Source organism: Cricetulus griseus, chromosome 10 (genome assembly GCF_003668045.3).
Source record: "Cricetulus griseus strain 17A/GY chromosome 10, alternate assembly CriGri-PICRH-1.0, whole genome shotgun sequence".
Lineage (NCBI taxonomy): Eukaryota > Metazoa > Chordata > Mammalia > Rodentia > Cricetidae > Cricetulus > Cricetulus griseus.
In genome coordinates, this window is record NC_048603.1 from 28,078,245 (window position 1) to 28,098,407 (window position 20,163).

At 49.6% G+C, this 20,163-nt stretch overlaps 1 protein-coding gene across 7 annotated transcripts in view; it reads right to left on the reverse strand.

Annotated features, from left to right (window-relative positions):
• LOC103159000 (E3 SUMO-protein ligase NSE2) overlaps positions 1-20,163 on the reverse strand; it is a 217,951-nt gene that overhangs the window by 32,260 nt on the left and 165,528 nt on the right. The window contains exons 5-7 of one of the 7 annotated variants that reach the window (XR_004771345.1): positions 2,038-2,137; positions 546-623; positions 334-450 (exon numbers count right to left, since the gene is read on the reverse strand). The exons of 5 other annotated variants lie outside the window; for them this stretch is intronic. The gene's annotated coding sequence lies outside the window, so the exon portion shown is untranslated. The remainder of the gene's footprint in view (positions 1-333; positions 451-545; positions 624-2,037; positions 2,138-20,163) is intronic. One more of the 7 variants, XR_004771346.1, reaches the window with a different exon arrangement.

Here is a 20,163-nt window from a genome sequence, read left to right on the forward strand (position 1 = left end):
AGATACTTCTAGAACATCTGTGACTATGAAGGCTTAGCAGATCAGAAATTTTCTAAGCATACAGGGGTTTCCCCGAATTTTCAAGTCACTTTCCTGAGGGGAGTGTGGACACATGGAAGACAAAGTAAACCGTGGAATCTAGCTCCCACTCTTGGCGATGATTTCCTCCTGTGTGTGACCTTGAAGTTAGTTTTCATGTCTGTGGTCCCATATCAACCGAGGATGGCAGCGGCTACTCACACGGCAGGGCTGTTGTGAACACTGAGCAGATTTGAGCCCACAAAGCAGCTTTGGTTTCCTCATAGGAAAGTGCCCAATAAAACCTGCAACTACCGTTTGCCCTTGCGAAGGCTGCAGCTCGCTGATGTTGCCAAGAGCAGCCCGGTGTCCAGGCTTCCGCCATGGCCCTCTAAACTTGGCTCCTCCGTGCTGCGGACTGTAATCACATGACTGGTGATAGGGACCGGAAATGAATTAAGCTCGTCTCAAGTTTGTTGCAAGAGGATTTAGGTTGTAAAACAGTGAAATAACTTCCAGCAACTCACTCTGGTATTGAAGGCACTGCCCCAAATTGTGTTGAGCAGTTCCAGTTAACAGGGAAATACAGATCAGCATGATTGAATCTGTTAAAATCCAGAGCATAGGTTTTAAACCTCCGTGGGGGAAGAATGCCCACTTTCTGTCTTTCCCATACTGCCTTCCTGCCCGGTGTGGTCGTCCTATGGCACAACATTTCACATGTACAGAGCTCTACACTCTCTGCATTATCTAGCTACTCTTTCTAGTACTTTTGCACGAAAAATAAAAGACCCAGAGACTGATACTGGGGTTCAAGCTTCAAGCTGAAGATCAGAGAAGCAAAGCAGCCGGTCACTAGCTCTTACTCTACCCCAGAATGAAAGGACATCCTGGCTCCATCAAACACCCTCAGTGTGGCTGGAGAGAATCCTGAGACTCCAATGTCTTCCTATCCTCAATGTGGCTGGAGACCGAAAGCCAGCTCTGAGACCCTGCTCCTGTCTTATATACCTCCCTAATGCTGGGATTAATTAAAGGCGTGTGATCCCAGGTGCTGAGATCATCTTTGTGTGAGCTGTTTCTCTTTAGGACTGGATCAATCTTGTATAGATCTATCTGGGTGGCCTTGGATTCACAGAGATTTGTCTACCTCTTAATCCTGAGTCCTGGGATTAAAGGTGTGTGCCACCACCTCCTAGCTTCTGGCTGCTGGCATTAAAGGCACTGCCTGATTGCTATAGCTTGGGGCTGACTTGGCTTTCTGAATCCTCAGGCAAGCTTTAATAAATCATAAATAATATATCACCACACAGCATCCTATGACTGAGGGCCTGGGGACTAACGACCACCTTGCAGGAGGAGACCGCCACAGTCTAGTGTGCTGCTCAGTGCTAGGACAATGTCTTCTTCGTGAATGCGTGGCTCTATGTCCACAGTGCACAGCACAAAACACAAGGGCCCCATGTGTGAAGGGAACAGCATGGGGCTTTTAGTGGACTTGGCATTGCATCAAAACTGAAAAGGCTGTGGCCATCTAGTCCAAGACCTGATCTACACCTGAGCCCCTGGAGAGGCAAGATCTCCAGGCCACTTGTCCCTACCTAGGGGACTCCATTCCACACGGTTTCCCTTTCCTTGACGCCATGTTCTAGATCTGAAATCTCTTTTCTTTAGCACCTGATATACACCCAAGGCTGAAGGAATGACTCTCGTTGGGTGTGTAGGATGTGTGGAGCGTTCCCGGTGTGAGCTGACCCACCGTGTGCAGTCTTGGGTCTATGGTGTGGAGCTGTGTGTCTGTGAGGCTAGCTTCACACTTCTTCATGGTGCACCCCAGGTGAGTTCTGCTTTCACCGACCCAGAGGTGGCTCACTCTCTCTTCCCCTCAGAGCTTCTCCTTCCCTCTCTCTCCTAGGTTATTACATCCTCCCCTTTGGCTCAGACTCCCACTTCCGTGGTCTGAGTGTTAGGGGCTCTAGGTAAATGGTGGTTCACTTGGTTTGGGTTTAAATCTCCCACCTTAGTGAGGGACGTCTAGGCAAACGGTGGCTCTTCAGTAAGAGTAACAATTACTCTTCCCGGTACCGTATGAGTGAGGACCTGGTCACCAATAACCGACCTGCAGGGAAGGAAACACAGGAGTCTACTGAGCTGCTCAGTGCTATGACGATGACACCGCCACTGCCAATGCTGCCGCCACCACCACCTACTTTTGCTGTTTGTTTCTCCTGGGGCCATGGAACTCATAAGCAGACCAGGCTGGTCCCTTGCCGCTGCCTCCCCAGTGCTCTGGGATTACGGATGAGTTCCATCGTGCCCAGCACCCATCCACTTTACCGAGTGCTGACTGTGAACGGAATGAATGCTGTGTATGTATATCAGTTGGTGAGAGGGTGCAGGCTATCACGTTATTCCCAGCACAGACAGGTGAATCTGCCTGATGCCACACTCTCTATCCTATAACATAGGGCCAGCAGATCCTCAAAATTGGTGAAGCCTACGGGAACACACCGGACAGATGTGTTGCTAGGAATACGGTCAGGTCAGGCTGTCTGTAACCAAGGCAGATGTGGATTTCTCCTGGATAGCAACATCACCTATGTGGGGGACAGTGTAAGCCACGCCTGCTAGAAGCTGGCCACAGGTGTGCCTGACCAGGCCTGTCAGGGCGTGGTCAAGGTGAGGTCAGGATGATGCGTGATAGGTTTTTAAGGGGCTGCAAGGCACATGGGAGCCCCTTCTCTCTGGCCTCCCTGCCTTGCTGCCCCTGGCACGCTCTGGCTTGCGTTTGGCTGGTGTTTTTCTAATAAAGGATATCCTTATCGTAAGCTCCTTTTATATCTCAATACACCTAACTCCTTTTTTTTTTGGTTTTTTCAAGACAGGGTTTCTCTGAGTAGCTTTGGAGCCTATCCTGGCACTCGATCTGGAGACCAGGCTGGCCTCGAACTCACAGAGATCCGCCTGCCTCTGCCTCCCGAGTGCTGGGATTAAAGGCGTGCGCCACCAACACCCGGCCACCTAACTCTTAATAAACCACGGAAGACCCAGCTCAAGGAGCTGCCTTGGTCCCAGCTGAGGCTCAGACCAGGACTTTACCACACTGCCAGGCCTCACCTTGGTAGTGCTGTGACAGGGATTCAAGAGTGGCTTCCATTGTATTAGAGCTAATCAAATGGCTACCTTGGTGACAGCTCGGTCGTGAGTGAGTCTGGACATAGCCATCCCAGTCCGAGGGCCTGCAGATGGGTAGAGAGACCGGAGACAATGTGGCAACTGGAGGCTCAGGGAAGCAGTAACTAGACGTTTGCTCCAGTGCGTTGGGACTGCATGACCGCGGCTATTATTTCCAGCTGTGACGTTTTAAGATTCTCACTCCCTTGGCACCGAAATGAAAGAGCGAGAGAGTGGAAATCCAGCTGCCCTCGATTGGAGCAGAGGCTGACGGTGCTTCTGAGGAACACCAAGTCACTGATTCATGCTGGAGACTCAGCCCCAGCCCGCAGATGCTATGCACCAGCCTGTGACCATCTTTGGAAAAGCCTGGGTTGGGCTCTCACAAGAGGGGTTGCTACTCTTGCCGCCTACCTCCGGCCAGGAAGCGGGGCTGAGCACCCAAGCTCACCAGTGTGCCTCAGACACTCGCTATACTGCCACAAACCCAACCCAGGCTCTCAGAGTGTCCCGGCCTTTACACATCTGGAGCACTCCGCGTTCTTATGACACGTTTACTTTACCCTCCTCCTGGCAGAAGGTGATGAGACGTGGAAACCAATCCGGAAACAAAGGCGATTTCACTTAGCCCTGCCCACCTTTCACGGACAAGATCTCGTGAAAAAACTGGTCAATCTCTTCCAATCACAAATAAACACGAAGCCTCATAAACCAGGGGTAGACTACTGCCACTGATGGATGTACTTCTGACTTCTCTTCGTGACAAGTCAGCAGGAAGAGGGAATTGGATAATGGACCCCCACGGTGCACACACCAGGTTCTTGCGGAATAGCCTTGAGTATCCTGGAACTCACTATGTAGACCAGGCTGACCTCGAACTCATGTGTGTGTGTGTGTGTGTGTGTGTGTGTGTGTGTGGTTACAAGTACCTAGTGTTGAGGGTGTAGCTCCTCCTGCCTGACAGGTGGGCCCTTGTACTTGATCCGTATCACAGAAAAAAAAAAAAAAAAAGTGCATGGAGCGATCTCAACCTTCTGACAAAACCTACCCTTAGGTGGCTGAAGATCCATGCCTTGCACACACAGTTATGTATGTACACATACACATTCATACATTCTCATTTTTACTCAAAGGTGAACACAATGCTTTGCTTTGAGATAGCCCATGGAGCACTGGATGGCTTTGAACTTGTGATCCTCTCAAACTGTGGGTCATCGGTCTGGCTCCACCTACGTTGTTTTGCACCTTGCATTTCACAGTGAATCGTTTATTTGTGGGATCCTTTCACACTGGACACACAGATTACCTTGCTTTTAAAATCTGGTTGCATCGTACTGTTTCGCAGCCACCTGGAGTTCACTGAGCTAATCCCTAACAAGGAGCATCTCAGTAGCCGCCGTCCTGCGCTTTAATGAGGCGTAGCTGAGACACAAAGGCCTGGGCTTGGTAAGGCTGACAGGTGCACACAGCCATGCAACCACCACTGCAACCAAAACAGGGAACAAATGCAGCGTCCCAGAACTTCCTTGTGCCCCGTGTCGTTTCCTCTTCTGGTCTCTCGGCTCCCCGTCTCCTCCCCAGGCAGCAACGGGGTCTTCAGTCACGTTAGGCCAGTTTGCATGGCAAAGAATTTTATCAAAGTGACAAGACACAAGCTTGTGTTCTCCTTTGGGCTGGTCTGGCTCCTTGCTGCACGTGTGAAGTCTGGTCATTTTTCTGTTCTGGGCAGTACTACATACGGCGTAGACAGAACATGTACAGAGCCATCAGTTATGGGACGTCCGGGCTGTTTCCAACTCTGAACAACCCAAGTTGATGTGGACATTAGTCTTCCTGTGGTGTATGCTTCTAACGCTCTTAACCAAACACTCTTGAGAGGGCTGCCTTGCTCAGATGGTCAAAGTAGGCCTGATTTTGAGACTGTTGAATTGTTTCCTAAAGATTGGTATCACCTGACATTTTTCTCTGGCTTAGGTTATTTTGTTTTCAAAACTTCAGCCACTCTAGTGGGCGTGTAAGTGGTTTTAATCTGTGTTTCTCTGTGTACAAGAGAGTTATGGGCTTGCCACCTATAAATCTGCTTTTGAAGTAGCTGTTGAATATTTTTGTCATTTTAAGACTTTTCGAAACCCTTTTGAAAAAATTTTTTAGATTGTTTTCTTGTGACTTTCTAGAGTTCCTTCTGTATTGTGGGTACAAAATCTTGTATTTCTGTTTTGAAAATAACATTTCCAAGCCGGGCAGTGGTGGCGCATGCCTTTAATCCCAGCACTGAGGAGGCAGAGAATCACTCCGTGAGTTCAAGACCAGCCTGGTCTACAAGAGCTAGTTCCAGGACAGGCTCCAAACTACACAGATAACCCTGTCTTGAAAACCAAAATGAATGAATGAATGACATTTCCTAGTTTGACACTAGTTCTTTCACACCTGTTAAAGCAAGGGCAGTTTTTCCTGTTTTTTTTCTAGGACTTCTATAGTTTCAGATTATATATATATATGGCATAAAAACCCATTGTAAATGAATTTTTGTATGCAGTATGAGATACAGGTCATTTGAAATACAAGTGTGTGTGTGTGTGTGTGTGTGTGTGTGTGTGCACATGTATGTGTGTGCACGCATACATGCATACATGCTTGCCACACCAGGGAGGTTAGAGACAACTTGCAGCAGTCGTTTCTGTCATTCTGTCACGTGGGTTCCAGGAACTGAACTCAGGTTGTAAATGTTGGTAGCAAGTGCCTTTTTGCACTGAGCCATCTTGCCAGCTCTCGGAGTTTATTTCCTGTATTTGTAGATCCAGCTGGCACGCACACCATCATTTGTTGAGAAGAGCTATTTCTCTCTCAATGAACTGTCTCTACACGCTTGTGGAAAATCCTTGATTCCCCCTCACACGTTTGTGGAAAACTGACTGATTGACTGCCTCCAAATGTCTGTTTTGGATGTCATCATGATTCACAGACTTTTCTTGATTTTTTACTAATTAAATTTATTCTTTTATTTTACACCCTGACCTTTCTGTTCAGAAAGGGACAGGTCTCCTATGGGGGTCAACAAAGCATGGCACATCAAGCTGAGGCAGGACTAAGCTCCTCCCTCCCCTTGTATTAAGGTTGGGCAAGACAACCCAGTATGAGTAATAGGTTCCCAAAAGCCAACCAAAGCCTTAGGGACAGGCCCTGCTCCCACTGCTAGGAGTCCCAGAACGTGACCAAGCTACACAACTGTCACATATATGTAGAGGGCGTAGGTCAGTCCCATGCAGGCTCCTTAGCTGTCGGTCAAGTGTCTGTGAGCTCCTACGAGTCCAGGTTGGTTGTCTCTGTGGGTTCCCTTGTGATGACCTTGGCCCTCCTGGCTCATACAATCCTTCCTTCCTTTCTTCTACAGGATTCCCAGAGCTTGGTCCAGTGCAAGGCTGTGGATCTCTGCGTCTGCTTCCATCAGTTATTCACAGACTTTTTTATTGCTGCTTCTCACACTATACTGTCATGGCTATTACTGCTCTGTAAGTCTCAGAGTCAGGCAACACTCTGTAGCTGTGTTCTCTGTCAGTTATGTTTGCCCCTTCAGGTCTTCTGAATTTCCCTACCAATTTCAGAATAACCTTTTTTGTTTTGTTTTGTTTTGTTTTTCGAGACAAAGTTTCTCTGTATGACATCCCTGGCTGCCCTGGAACTTACTCTGTAGACCAGGCTGGTCTCGAACTCAGAGACCTGCCTGCCTCTGCCTCCCGAGTGCTGGGGTTAAAGGCGTGCGCCACCACCGCCTGGCTAGTCTCCTTTCTTAAAGCAATGTTCAGTTAAGTATTTCTTCTTGATCCCATTTAATTTTCATTATGGGGCAGTGATTCGCAACCTTCATAATGCTGACAACTTTTTCATGCAGTTTCTCATGCTGTGGTGACCCCCCCCCCAACCATGACATTATTTTCATTGCTACTTCGTAACTGTAATGTTGCCACTGTTGTGAATCCTGCTGTAAATATTGTTTGGAGACAGAGACTTCTCAGAGGGGCCTCGACCCCCAGGTTGAGAATCACTGCAATAGTCTTCCTAGTAAGAAGATTCTGCTGTGGAATTCAGTGACCGCATAGTTTGTAATACCCATTTTTTAACATGTGTACCTTCAAGTTTCTTTTTTTGCCCTTTAAAAATAAATTGATTTTTATTTCATATGCATTCATGTCTTGCTTGCATGTGTGTCTGTGTGAAGGTGTCGGATCATGTGAGACTGGAATTACAGGCAGCTATGAGCGGCCACGTGGTTGCCGGGAATTGAACTCAGGACCTCTGGAAGAGCAGCCAGTGCTCTTAACCTCTGAGCCGTCTCTCCAGCCCTCCTTCAAGCTCTACTACACATGTACTCGCATGCACCACTTGAGGTCAGAAGATCAGGAGGGAGCTTTAGTTACAGGTGGACATGGGCGCTGGGAACCAGATCCGGGCACTCAGGAAGAGCAGTCTGTGCTTTTAACCATCACAGCTTCTCTCCAGCCCCTGTTTCATTTTTAATTATATAATTAAATACTTTATAACTACAGTCCTGTAGGTTTTATCTCTAGATTTATTGGGCTGGTTGTCTATGTGTCTACCTTTCAAGCTCCTGTTATTTTTGTTTTCTGTTTTTTTTTTTTTTTCCTATGTGATACTGCCAATCTTTTTTTCTGATTGAAAACAGGAATGCATGTGTGTGCCTGTCTGTGTGCACTTAGCTTGCTTGGGAGGCACATGTAGAGGTCAGAAGACATTCCTGGGTTTTTGGGCCTGACCTTTGACCTTGCTTGGGATATGGTTTGTTGACTTACTTTTGAGACCACCTGGATTGGACTTGAACTTATTATATGGCTGAGGTTGGCCTTGAACTGCTTGCACTCACTTCCCAAGTTCTGGGAATACAGGCACACATTACCACACCTGGCTGAATTCTTTAACTTGCTGTTGTCATGTTAAAGGATGGTGCGCTTTAATTATGAATGTTTTAACATCCATGTGCTTACTGATGGCTGGTGTTGCCTGTTCTGGAAGTATCTGTTTATGTCCTTTGACTTTGTACAAAATCGCCTTGTCATGTCTGAACTGGTCTCTAAGGTTTGTGAAGTAAATGAACACTGCCACACGAGTCCCAATCCCCTGCTTCTCTCCAGCCAACAGCTGGTCTTCTGACTTTTCTTCAGGGTGTTGGTTTTTGGAATGAATAACTTTAAAATCCTCGCAGTGTCCTTCCTTTCCAAATGGTTTCTGGGCGTCCCGCAGCTTAGATGCACAGGAGCGAATGAACCAACAGGGATTTCTTCCCTAAATTACAGTAAGATGGGGCCTTACTTCTTGTTCCTTTTTCCCTATCTACAGGAATCAATAGCGCTGCTGGGCTGCATTCAGGCGACAACGAGGATCCGCCGCTGTATCTCTGACTGACAGCCGCCTCAGATTTACCAGACAAGGGCCATCACAGTTACTGCGCTGAGATGCAGTTTGGCTGGGAAGAGAAGCATCGCACCAGCACTTGGCTTCAGGAGGCAGCCTTTCTCCTCAGGTGGACTTGCAATTGTGGTTTGACAGGAAGTGGAGGCGGTGTGTGCAGGTAAGAAACGACGGTTATGAAGACCCGATGGCTGCCCCTAACAGTCCCTGAACACTTGGGTTTCTTTGGGTTCCCTTGGATGACCAATGCACTCACTCCCAGGGCCACTGACAGACCTAGGGCAGGCTTTTACTCATGGTTGCTCCGCTGTTTTTGATTAGTTCTGTTTTCCAAGGTCGTGAGAGGGAGGGGGCGTTTGTTGTATGCTTTCCACACTGCTGAGTAAGTTATCCTGAGCTGAAGTGTGTGCTACCAAAGGCAGGAACTCCCTACAGAAAGAACCTCAAGTGAGGAGGCTAGACTCCCAGGGGAGAGTGTGCCATTCACTTGCTTGTCCGGAGATGATGGCGGCATTTGTCATCATCAAGCCTGGAGGTGAACAAAGACAGCACTCGGTTGAGCCTGAAGGGCCCACCTTCCCAGGGAATGCGGCTCAGCACAGCTACGGTGGCTAAACTGCCATGGACCCTAAAATGTGCACCTCAACACATCCTCAGGTCAGAGCTTCTCAACCTTCCTAGTGCTGTGACCTTTTCATACAGTTCCTCATGCTGCAGTGACCCCAACCGTAACATTATTTCCATTGCTGGTTTATAACTCTAATTTTGCTACTGTTCTGAACTATAAATAAATATCTGACATGCAAGATACCTGATATGTGACCCTTGTGAAAGGGTCATTTGACCCCCAAAGGGTTGAGACCCACAGGTTGAGAGCTGCTGCCTTAAGCGGATGGAGCGTCCAGAGCGGGTCTGCAATACCCACCGAGAAAGGAGGCAGAGAGCCAACATTTGGTACTGACTGTGTGGTCCAGCACTAGGCTAGCAAGCGCCTCTCAAGGGTGAGCTGAGTTTTGGCATGTCCACAAAGAAGTTTTATTCCTTCATTTTACAGTGGGGAACACTGAGCCTTTCGACCTGCGAAACCACTTACATTGAAAGGAGGTCTGGCCAAGATGCTACCTGGGGTCACAGGATTGAGTGTGGGGGCTTCTGAACCACCCGGTAACGGTGACGGGCGTCTGAACATCCGGTGATCGCTGGCTCGGCAAAATCAGACACAGCCAGTTGAAAGGGTTTCCTGTGATTTCACAGCAGCCTGGGTTCTAACCCCATGGCACGTGACCTCTGCCCTGTCGGGGCCGTTGCTGTGTGGTGCCAGGGAATGCTGCCTGCAGCACCCTGATGTACACTCAACAGCAACTGCAGTGTTTTTCTGCTCTGACAGGAAACACAACGGCTTAATTACTCAAAACAAAGGCTTTTCCTATTTTCCCACTGCCATTCCTCTGCACGTGAGTATCGAATTAGCGGTTTTCAGATTGTATTTTACTGGAACGTTTGATTCAGCTCTGAAAACCACTGAAGGAACTGCACGCTCGGCCAAGACCTCATTCTTCATGTAAAAGTAAACAAGTGCACCCCCCCAACCAGCTCGTATGCAAATACACTTTCATCTTTAATAAGTGGTAAGATTATATGTGTGTACTGAAGAAGTAACAAGAACTGTTATTGATTTACGAGCTGCAAATGATTTGTGTGCCTATTTTCCATATCTATATGATACCTGGTTTCGAGCTAAAGTTTCTTGAGAGGAGCCTTGGGTGGAAAATGCGCAGGCAGCCCGGGGCTGTGACTCACAACTCAGCCCTGACTAGGCTACCCCAGTTCGTTTCGTCTTTGAGCACTGGAGAGACTTTGTCTCAGCGTGACAGCAGACCCTGGACTTGGAGGAAGAGGAAATGCCTGAGGCCACCTAGCTCTTTCTGAGTCTCCAGCTCTGCCACCAGGAGACTCATTCCCTAGTCCTCCCCAGTGCCACCCGTCCCTTAGCCCTAGAGTGGCACATGTGACATTCCCTCCCTCTGCACCGCCTCCCCTACCCCCCCAGGAAATGAGAGAGCAAAGAAAGACGCCAGTCACAGGAGGAAAGCCGGAGAAAGGCCTAGCTCATGTAGCCGCCTGTGCCTAACCGCGACTCCTTACCCTCCCTGGAACGAGTCCCTCCCCCGCCCTTATTCATTCTGCTTTGTTCACACCTCTGCTACACAACAGGCTCCTCATCCTTTGCCGCCTCCCCATCTGGACCCCCAGAGCCTCAGTGACCCACTGTGTCACCAACACCTGCAATGGCACCCCACAGATGCAGCCCGGCTGTGGAACGCAAGTCTGTGGGTCCAGACGCAGCGTTTGCCGTGGAGAAAGAGTCTTACTTCCAGGGTCACCGACCCCACTTCTAGAGGTGGGAAGAGAAGAGAACTGGCATCCACCACCCGCCCTTGGTTATTTCCGGGAGTGGTCCTGAGTCTAGGAAGGAGATGGCAAGCCTAAAGAGCACGGTCTGACTTCCCGGCTTTGCATAAGCTTCTAATGGTGGCGAGGAGGAGTTGGCCTGCGGCTCCCACAGCACTTCCACATTAAAGACTTTGCTTCTTCTGGCTGCTAAAGACCTTTGAACAAATTATCACCTTCATCCACAGCGCTCCCGTCTATCTCTGCGTGTTTCCACCGCATTTGATTACCGGTCTTTGAAGGCCACAAGCTAGACTCACTTTCCATAATCTCAAGTCACTGCCCTGCCATCCATGGACGGTGTGTAGCTGCTCACTCTGGGGGCCCAGGAGGACTTGGGGGAGGGTTGGAAGCTAAGGGGAGGAATGCATCAGGAGTGCTCCACTGTCATCTGATGGTGGCCTGCATCTCACCTCCACCATGTGACTTCCTGACTCTTCAGTCTACTCTTGAAGGGACCAGCTCCCCATTTCAGCAGCCAACAGCCAAACACGCACTTGCCTGACCTTGTCTTAGTCACTAAGGTCAGACGCCTGCCTCGTAGCAAGGAACCCATCAGAAGTTAGCTGGTGGCACTATGCTTTACGACCCTGGGTGTGCTTTACAGACAAGGGCACAGCAATGACGCACAGAGCATAGCAACCACCCTGGGAGGGCCTATGGGCCATAACAACCAGTTGACCAATCAACACAGGGCAAGCCCTCCAAGCCTGGAGGCACACCAATCCTGAGGCTGTGCGTACCCCTAGACACTCCTCTTACGCTGCCCTATAAGATCTCTATGCAGACTCTTCGAGCTGTCTTTCCTAGCCATCCACCATGGTGGATGGATGGAAGGCCCGAGCTAACATGGGGTTAGCTTGTTAAACAACTGTAATAAAGCCTCGGGCAGTTTGCATCAAGCTTTCGACTCCGCATGGTGATTGGGGTGGCTGTGGTCCTGGGCTGAGATCCTGGAGGCCTGAGCTTCTGGGGGTCTCACACTCTGAAAAGCCAACTTCTGCCCACCGAGCAAGGAAAAGCTTTAATTTTACAGTCTCCTGTGCCACCATGCTTTGTCCGCAGAGGAAGGTGAAGCACAGGGGAACCCTCGAGGATAGTGTGACATAAGGAGCTGAGAGTGGGGTGTGTGTGTGTGTGTGTGTGTGTGTGTGTGTGTGTGTGTGCGCGCGTGCGCGCGCACCTGCGAGTGTTAACAGATGGCTCTTTCGTTTGTGTGGTGCTGGGGAGTGAAGGCTCAGATCAGGCACACAGGCTTCTCTTCAGAGTTTTACCTATGTAACTACCAGGATGACAGAGGGCTGTACTCCCAGAACTCAGGAGGCTGAGGCAGGGGGATCAGGAGTTTGTAACAGCACCCTGGGCTACACAGTGAAACTCTGTTATACCCTAAAAGGGAAAAGCAATTGGAGCTGAAGGTACAGGTCAACGGTAAGGCCCGGGTTCCATCACCAGTGCCCACCCACGCCCCAAAAAAGAAAGAGGAGGAAAAACAGAAAACGGATAATTCTGAAATACCACAAATGAACCAATGACCATGTTTTCTCCTGTAACTGACATTTTTTCCTTATCAGAGCTCACTTTCCCAGCCATCCGGGGCTTCTGCCCACTTCTTCCCGTGTCCCGGCTGCATCTGCCTTCTTACTGTTACTGAGACTTCAAGTTCAGTCCAGCCCCAGGGCCTTTGCACACGCTCTCTCCTCTCCTTGGCGCTTGCTGAGCTCTGTACAGTCTCCTGTACTGCTCTCTGCTGGTTCAGCCAGAAGGTCACCTCTCCCACACCCTTTCTTTATCATGGACAACAGTCTCTTGACTGTCTCGTCCCATGTGGCCACGGGGTGGAAAGCTACTACATACTCCTTGCACTGAAAACTGCCCTCTTGCCTTTGCCCTGCTCAGCGAACCTTCTCCCACCCCAGGCTGTCAACTTGTGTGCGGTTGGCACTATGGCTACAGCAGGGACGTACAGGAGATTTCCGCTAGCCCCAGGTAATTTAAGACATGCAGCTACAAGGCCACTGCCCGAGTGTCTGCAGCAACCTTGTTTACTAGTCAGAGTTCTCAAAAGGAACACAACTGAAGCCATCAAATCTTACAGTGCTTCTGCTTCAGCCCAGCTCCCCAGATGGGACAGGTACTTCCTTTGAAAAGCACGGGGCAGAGACGTGAGCGTTTACCAGACACTTTTGAAAGCTGACTATTCCTGAGGTTTTATTCCTTCCATGATCTATCATCATCTTATTTTCACGATCATAACCATTTCTTTTTATTCTGTTTTACCACTTGGGTTCCCATGAATGATTCCAAATTTCTTAATTTCCAAGTAACACATTCAGCTCTTCGGACTGTTTCCAAAGCAGGCGGGGAACTCCCTCAGGACTGAGCTGACAACCCCCTTAACCAGGAAAAGATGAAGAATGCTAATCGCCAGAAAAGCTGCAGTTTACAGGAAAGAAAGGGGAAGCGCTGACTTGTTGCACAACACCCCTGGCTGCAGCAGGGCTTAGTAACCGAATGGCTCACACATGCTGACAACTTCATCCAGGATCCCTGGTGATGTCACAAACTATGTGACTTCTGTTTTCAAGGTTAATTTTAATGATGTGCACGTCTGAGTGCTGATGCCAGAGGAGTCCAGCAGAGGGCGTCAGATCCCCTGGAACGAGTTGCAGCTTTGTGAGCTGCCTAAGATGGGTGCTGGGAACTGAACTCGGGTCCTTTTGCGAGAGTAGTATGTGCTCTTAACGTGACTCTCTTTAGATACAAACTGATGTTTTCATTGTCTATGGGTTTTTCAAAGACTAAGGAGACAGTGAGACCCCTTTCTTTGAAGATTTTTTAAAGGAGAAATGAAACATCAAACAGTTTAGAATTTTATTTCTAGACTTTGTAAAGATTCTGGGTTTCATTTTAATTTCTTTTTTCCCTCCCTCCCCTCTTCCTTTCCTTTCTATACACAGGGGCTCACCATGTAACTCTGGCTTCCCGGGAACTCCCTACGTAGACCAGGCTGGCCTGAGACTCACCGAGATCCACCTGCCTCTGCCTCCCAGTGCTGGAATTAAAGGTGTGAGCTGGTAGCTGGGCGTTGGTGGCACACGCCTTTAACCCTAGCACTCGGGAGGCAGAGGCAGGCGGATCTCTGTGAGTTCTAGGCCAGCCTGGTCTCCAGATCGAGTGCCAGGACATCCAGGGCTACACAGAGAAACCCTGTCTCTAAAGGCCCCCCCTCCAAAAAAAAAGGTGTGAGCTGGTCACACATGGCCATGGGCTTATATTTTTTACTTCTATTTATTATGTAGATGTGTACACGCTCGTGTGCTGGTACACATTTATGTGAGGATAACGTGTACATCTGTGTGGAGGCCTGAGAACGAAGGGGGTCTGATTTTCTCAGCAGTAGGGCAACCTGGCTGTTGAACTTGGAGGCTCAAGTCTCCACCTCTCTGGTACCAGGACCCTGAGCTCAGAGGCTCACATCTCCACCTCTCCAGTACCGGAACCCTGAGCTTGTGCCACCACCTCCGACTTCTAGACGGGAGCTGGGGATCAGGCACTGGTCCCTGCATTTGCATGGGAAGAACTTTACTGAGCTCCCCCTCCACCCCAGCCTGGGTTGTAAGTAAACCAATTAAATGAGCTAAAGGAATTGTTCTCTGGTGTCTGATGCCACCCAGCACTGAGGACAGTGCTTAGCTGGCAATGACTCACACAGTGGAGGAAAGGAATTGGCTGTGGCTGCTGCTGGGAATCAGATCCAAGTCCTCTGCCAGGGGACTAAAAGAAATGCCTCAGTGGTCCCCAGAACCCACCCTCCCCATGACACAAGGACAGCAAGCTGACTGCACCTGCAAGGTCTCCACAAGAATCAGCCCAGTCTCCATGGCAGGGTTAACCTAACAAGGTGAGGGATGACACTGGGTTTCCCCTGTAGTCAGTATGAAGCCATACCCTTTACCATGTTTTATTACAAGTCATTGCAATACCGCATTGCATAAACATGCCAGGTTAATGGCTATATTGCAATCCAGCAGTGGCTATGATGCAGATATTCGGTGCCTTAGTGAACGAACTGGAAATTTTAAGAAGAGGGCTGCAGGAGGCCAAAGTGAGCCACAGTGACTCATTCCCAGAGCTGGCCTGAGCTTTCACGGAGATGTACTCTTAAGAACCCTGGCAAGGAGAAGGAGATGAAACTTTTTTACAGGGCTACACTTGTGAGGCAGGAAAACTATGACACCAGTTTTATTTTTGAAAACTCTACTGAATATCCAAAACACACAGGCACACTAGCACTGTCCCCAACAGCCACTGCTCTCACTTACCGGGCACCTCTCATACGTGAGGCAGTGCTGCAAACATTCGCCACGGATTGTTTCTGTTAGCCCCCGTGACAATCTTGTAATCCCCAATTCTCATTTCAGGGATAAAAAGAGAGAGGAGCAGGAAAGGTTACATAACTGGCCGCCTCTCACAGTTGGTGGGCCGGAAAAGGAACTCCCTGCTCTCTGACTGCATGGCTGAGTGACGCATCGCATCCCATCGTCTCGACTTGACATTTCGGGGCTCTGTCCCAAGTGCTCTGCAGGGTCCCTACCCAAATGGTTCTCGTGTTTTTCTGATGTTTCACACTACTAATTACACAAGCCATTCGTTTCCCAACGGAAAGACACCGTCCCCTGCTTCTGTTTAATCGCACTCTGTTCGCTTTAGTCAGTTTCACGACAGAAATGGAAATGGAATGGGCCCCCAGCCTGCACGGTTATGGTCTTTTTTGCGGTTCTCACAGGAGAGAGCTCCTTCTGAGGAATCCCTGAGCCGCAGACTGCCGCTTCTTGTTTTGGCAGTCCGATCTTATTAGATCATGCTCTAGCACAATGCGGGCCTTGCTCAACACTCTGCAATTCAGACCTACCAAAGCTATGAACAACTTTCTGACTGAGGAGTCCGCGACCTCATGTAGAACGAGAGTCATGGGAACTGGGGGAAAGGAGCAAAACCCCTGCTATGGTCAAGTGAAATATGACAGCAGCGGAAGGTCCCGACCCAAACCCCAGAAGTGTACGAGGGGCCTCTAATGCCGGTGCTGTTTCCTCACGGTCGCGACTGTAATGACCGCGCCGTCCTCCAAGGACTCCATGTGCTGGCCTCCGGTCCACAGTGTTCAGATTGCCCTCGAGGGGTTGGCAGGTGGCCAGAGGATGAAGATGTCTAGGGAAAGGGCAGGTTCTGCCCACTGGATGGAACCAAGAGAAGGGGGATTGGCTGTGCCACCGGTTAAGAGAGGTGTAAGGGGTGGGAGCAGGTGGCTTACTGAGACAGTGATTTGCAAAGACTTGTTCCCATCACCTTTGTCCGGGGTGGCCTCATGACTCAGTTCTCAAGCCCGTGGAAGTGAAACAGGTATCTCATTTCCCTTCTCCCTTCCCCGAATCCAGCCTATAACCTCAAATCTATCAGTGGCCAAAAGTAGATGTCTAAGGACAAGGGGTCCAAAGTTGGGTTGCTGTTTAGCCTGTACGGCTGGTAGGAACCAGAGGAGCGTAACACGCGACCACAAAAAGGTCAAAGGGAAAGCAACTGTGACACAGAAATGCCACCAGGTAGGGATCATTTTTCAACCGTGTGACTTTATAAAGGTACCGTCCAAAGAATGCTTCACCTAGGAGTTTTCACCTTCAATTGAACCCAAGGCCTGGGACTCGGTGTTTGGCACCCTGTTAGAATTAGGTCAGGGGAATGATGAGAACAATTTTTGTTTTTCACTGGGGATTATATTATAGAAAAATGGCACAGGGCCCCCGTAGGAACACTTATAGGCTCGCATACAGGAAGTGGGCCAGACTGAAGCTACCTCAAGGAGGATGCTCCAAAGAGGGGCCTCCGCCTCATTCAGCCAGACAGCTTCTACACGGCCAGCCTGTGTTGTCAGAGGTGGCACCCAGAAAAGTCGGAAATGCTGATTGTGTTGCAAAAATCTTCCAACTAGTGTATTTGCAACCAACTGATCCATGTGTATATAACTCCCCCGGCCAACCCAAACACATCTGTGGCTGGACAGAATCCTGAGAGCTGGTGCCTGACCTCAGTGACCACAGTGCTGGCTCTTAACCCTTATGACACTGAGAGGAAACAAGTGCTGGCCTGTCTTCCATAAAGTCACTTCCACTACTGTTCAGTCAAAAGACTCTTTGTAACTCTACCCTGTGGGAGCGTCCAAGAGAGCTCCAAGAAGGTGGCGGGCCTCTTTCACTGACAATGTCAAGCCTGTAACTGCTGAGAGAGGGGGGTACTCTGAGACCTTTGGGGGAATTTAGGGAGGTGTCGGTCAGGAAGATGAGGTGTTTGGTGGCTTCATATTGAGGTGGGACCACCTGCTCTGAGCTGGGCAACTACTTATTTCACACGGCAGGGTTTGTTCCTTGCTGCCACGACTGCCAAATGAGCTCAAGACACACGCCACACGGGGCTGTCAACTGGCAGCTCAGTAGACCTGCTGGAAAACTTCAGTCAGCTACCGAGGGAAGACTGCAGTCACCTGTGACTCGGCACCTTAGGAAACAGAGACCAGGCCACGGCTGACTTCTCGCTTGTCCGTCGTGCCTATGGTAAACCAGGCTACAGCCATGCTTTCAGAGCCTGCTCTCCTTTTTAGAGAGAAATAATTTTTCTTTATGTGTATGTGCCTGTACGGGGGCATTCAGGTGCCTGCAGAGGCCAGAAAAGGTGTCACATGTCCTGGAGCTGGAGTTTCAGGCAGGCAGAGGCAAGCCACCGAACTCAGGTTTCTGCAAGAACAGCAGCAGATGCTCTGACCTACTGAGCTATCTCTTCAGTCCCTGAGACTGGCAGGCTTCGAGATAGACCATACAGTGCAGGAAAGGGGTTTCTAAGCCTTTACGCACTCGTGCATGCGTGCCTGCATGCGCGTGTGTGTGTGTGTGTGTGTGTGTGTGTGTGTGTGTGTGTGTGTGTGTGTATAGGTGTTGCCACATAGCTCAATCTGGCCTATAATCCACTGTCCTCCTGACTGGGCTGCTAGGGTGCTGGGATTACAGGTGTGTGTCACCACAGCGGGCTTGGAGATTTCCATTTGAAAAAGGAGAGTTCCTGTCAGTGAGAGCTGACCTGGAGGGAGCGGCAGCTTCGTTAAGACCTTGACCCTGTGTATGCCAAGGATGGTATCTCCTGACCAGACCCTACAGACCGCAGGCACTATTAATACCCTCACACACCGATGTGGAGGCTGATGCACAGAGGTAAAGTATGTTCCCAGTGTCATACGGCGATTAGCACCAGAACCCAAACCTGGATATTCTGGCCCCAGGGCCTCTACTCCGTTATGAACTTTTTGAGATTTATGTTATTTATGTGTATGTTTGCCTGTGTGAGTTTATGTGGGCCATGTACATGCAGGAGCCTGTGGTGGCCAGAAGAGAGCTTCACACCTCCTGAAACTGGGGTTAACAGGTGTCTGGGAACCTTTGCATTGGTGCTAGGAACTGATCCAGAGTCCTCCAAAAGAACAGAAAGCTCTCTGTGTTAGTGTTCAGGCATCTGTACAGGCCTGCCCTTGGGTTCTGACAGGATGCGCCCTCAGCTGCAGCCACTAAGAGCACCACCTGTGCACATTCACTATGTTCCCTTTCAAAAGGGGTTAACAGGTGTCTGGGAACCTTTGCATTGGTGCTAGGAACTGATCTGGGTCTCTGTGTTAACAAGAGTGCCTCTCAAGGGACAGGGAAGGACCCAAGATTAGGCTGCTGTTAACTGAAGGCCCGGGACTTTTCTGCTTTAATGCTTGCTGGGAGAGAGATGTACTCTTTCCAGTTTACGTGGGTCTCATGGGTGATGCATTCAGGAAGAAGATGGAAGAAATTTCAGTGCACACATTTGACTCAGATATGTGCAGAAGAGGGACAGACAGTTTCAGAGGGACTGCGGGGTCCCAGAAGGGGAAGGGCAGGGGAAGGGAGAGGAGGCAGGAAATGGCTGTTTCTTTAAAAATGGAAACACTGTCTAATTTCTTGGCTTTAGCCCTCAAGCCTAGCTTTGGGATGAAACTTAGGTAGGACCCTGTAAGAACACCCATGATAACACTGGGGTGCTGTGACCGATAAAGCCACGTCAGAGGTGGCCTCTTTGCTAATGACTCCCCACTAGTCTAGTTGTTCTGAGAAGGCAGGAACTATAAGCTCTAACAACAGCAGCCCAATGAGCTGACGAGAAGTCTACACGATGCTCATTAGCACTTGTGTTCCTGAGGTCCAAAACTAGGTGAGCACGCCCCTTCACTCACTTAGGAACTGTTTCTTTTTAATGGGCCACCCTGAGGCCCTTCTCAGTAAGCGAATGTATCCCCCCTCCCCCCAGACACAGGCCCCCATGTTCCCATCACTCCCACCTCCATCCCAACCTCTCAGAGCTACAGGTCTGATTTTCCAGCTGCCTTCAAGATACCTCAGCCCAAGACAGGCATTTCCAGCTAAGCTTTTGCCTGAACTACGGGGTGAGTTTACTTGGAGTGGTTTCAAGGCAGGCGTTGCTGTCACACACGCCCACCTCCAGTCCTAGGGAGACACTGTTTTCCCACGTGGTGGCTCTGGGTACCCCTGAGTTTACATTTCTACAATGCTAAAATGGCAGTGACGCTGCTAACCCCTGCCGACTTGTTACGATGACTAAATCAGTAGCGTATTACGTTCCTTAGCTCAGGGCCAGGCTTAGAACCTCCGCCTGCGCGACAACAGTAGCTTTTATTATCCTCGGCCCCAGCCAGCTCATCTCTTCTATCATTCCACTCTCCCCACATCTCCTTAAGCAAGTCGTCCCTGTGTGGTGTCCACTGTACTTTTAAAACTGCCGAGCCTTGGGACAGCAAAAAACGGTTTAGCAGGTAAGGGTGATTGCCCTCAAACTCGGTGACCTGAGTTTGATGCATGGAATCCGCTTGGTGGAAGGGGAGAACCAAGCCTCACGAGCTGTCTTCTGACTTCCATGCTTACCATTGCCAATTTCTTCACTCAGGCTCTCATCTTTGCCGGAATTTCCTGATTCCAGGTTTGCTACAGTTTAGCCCAGACATCAAAGGGACAC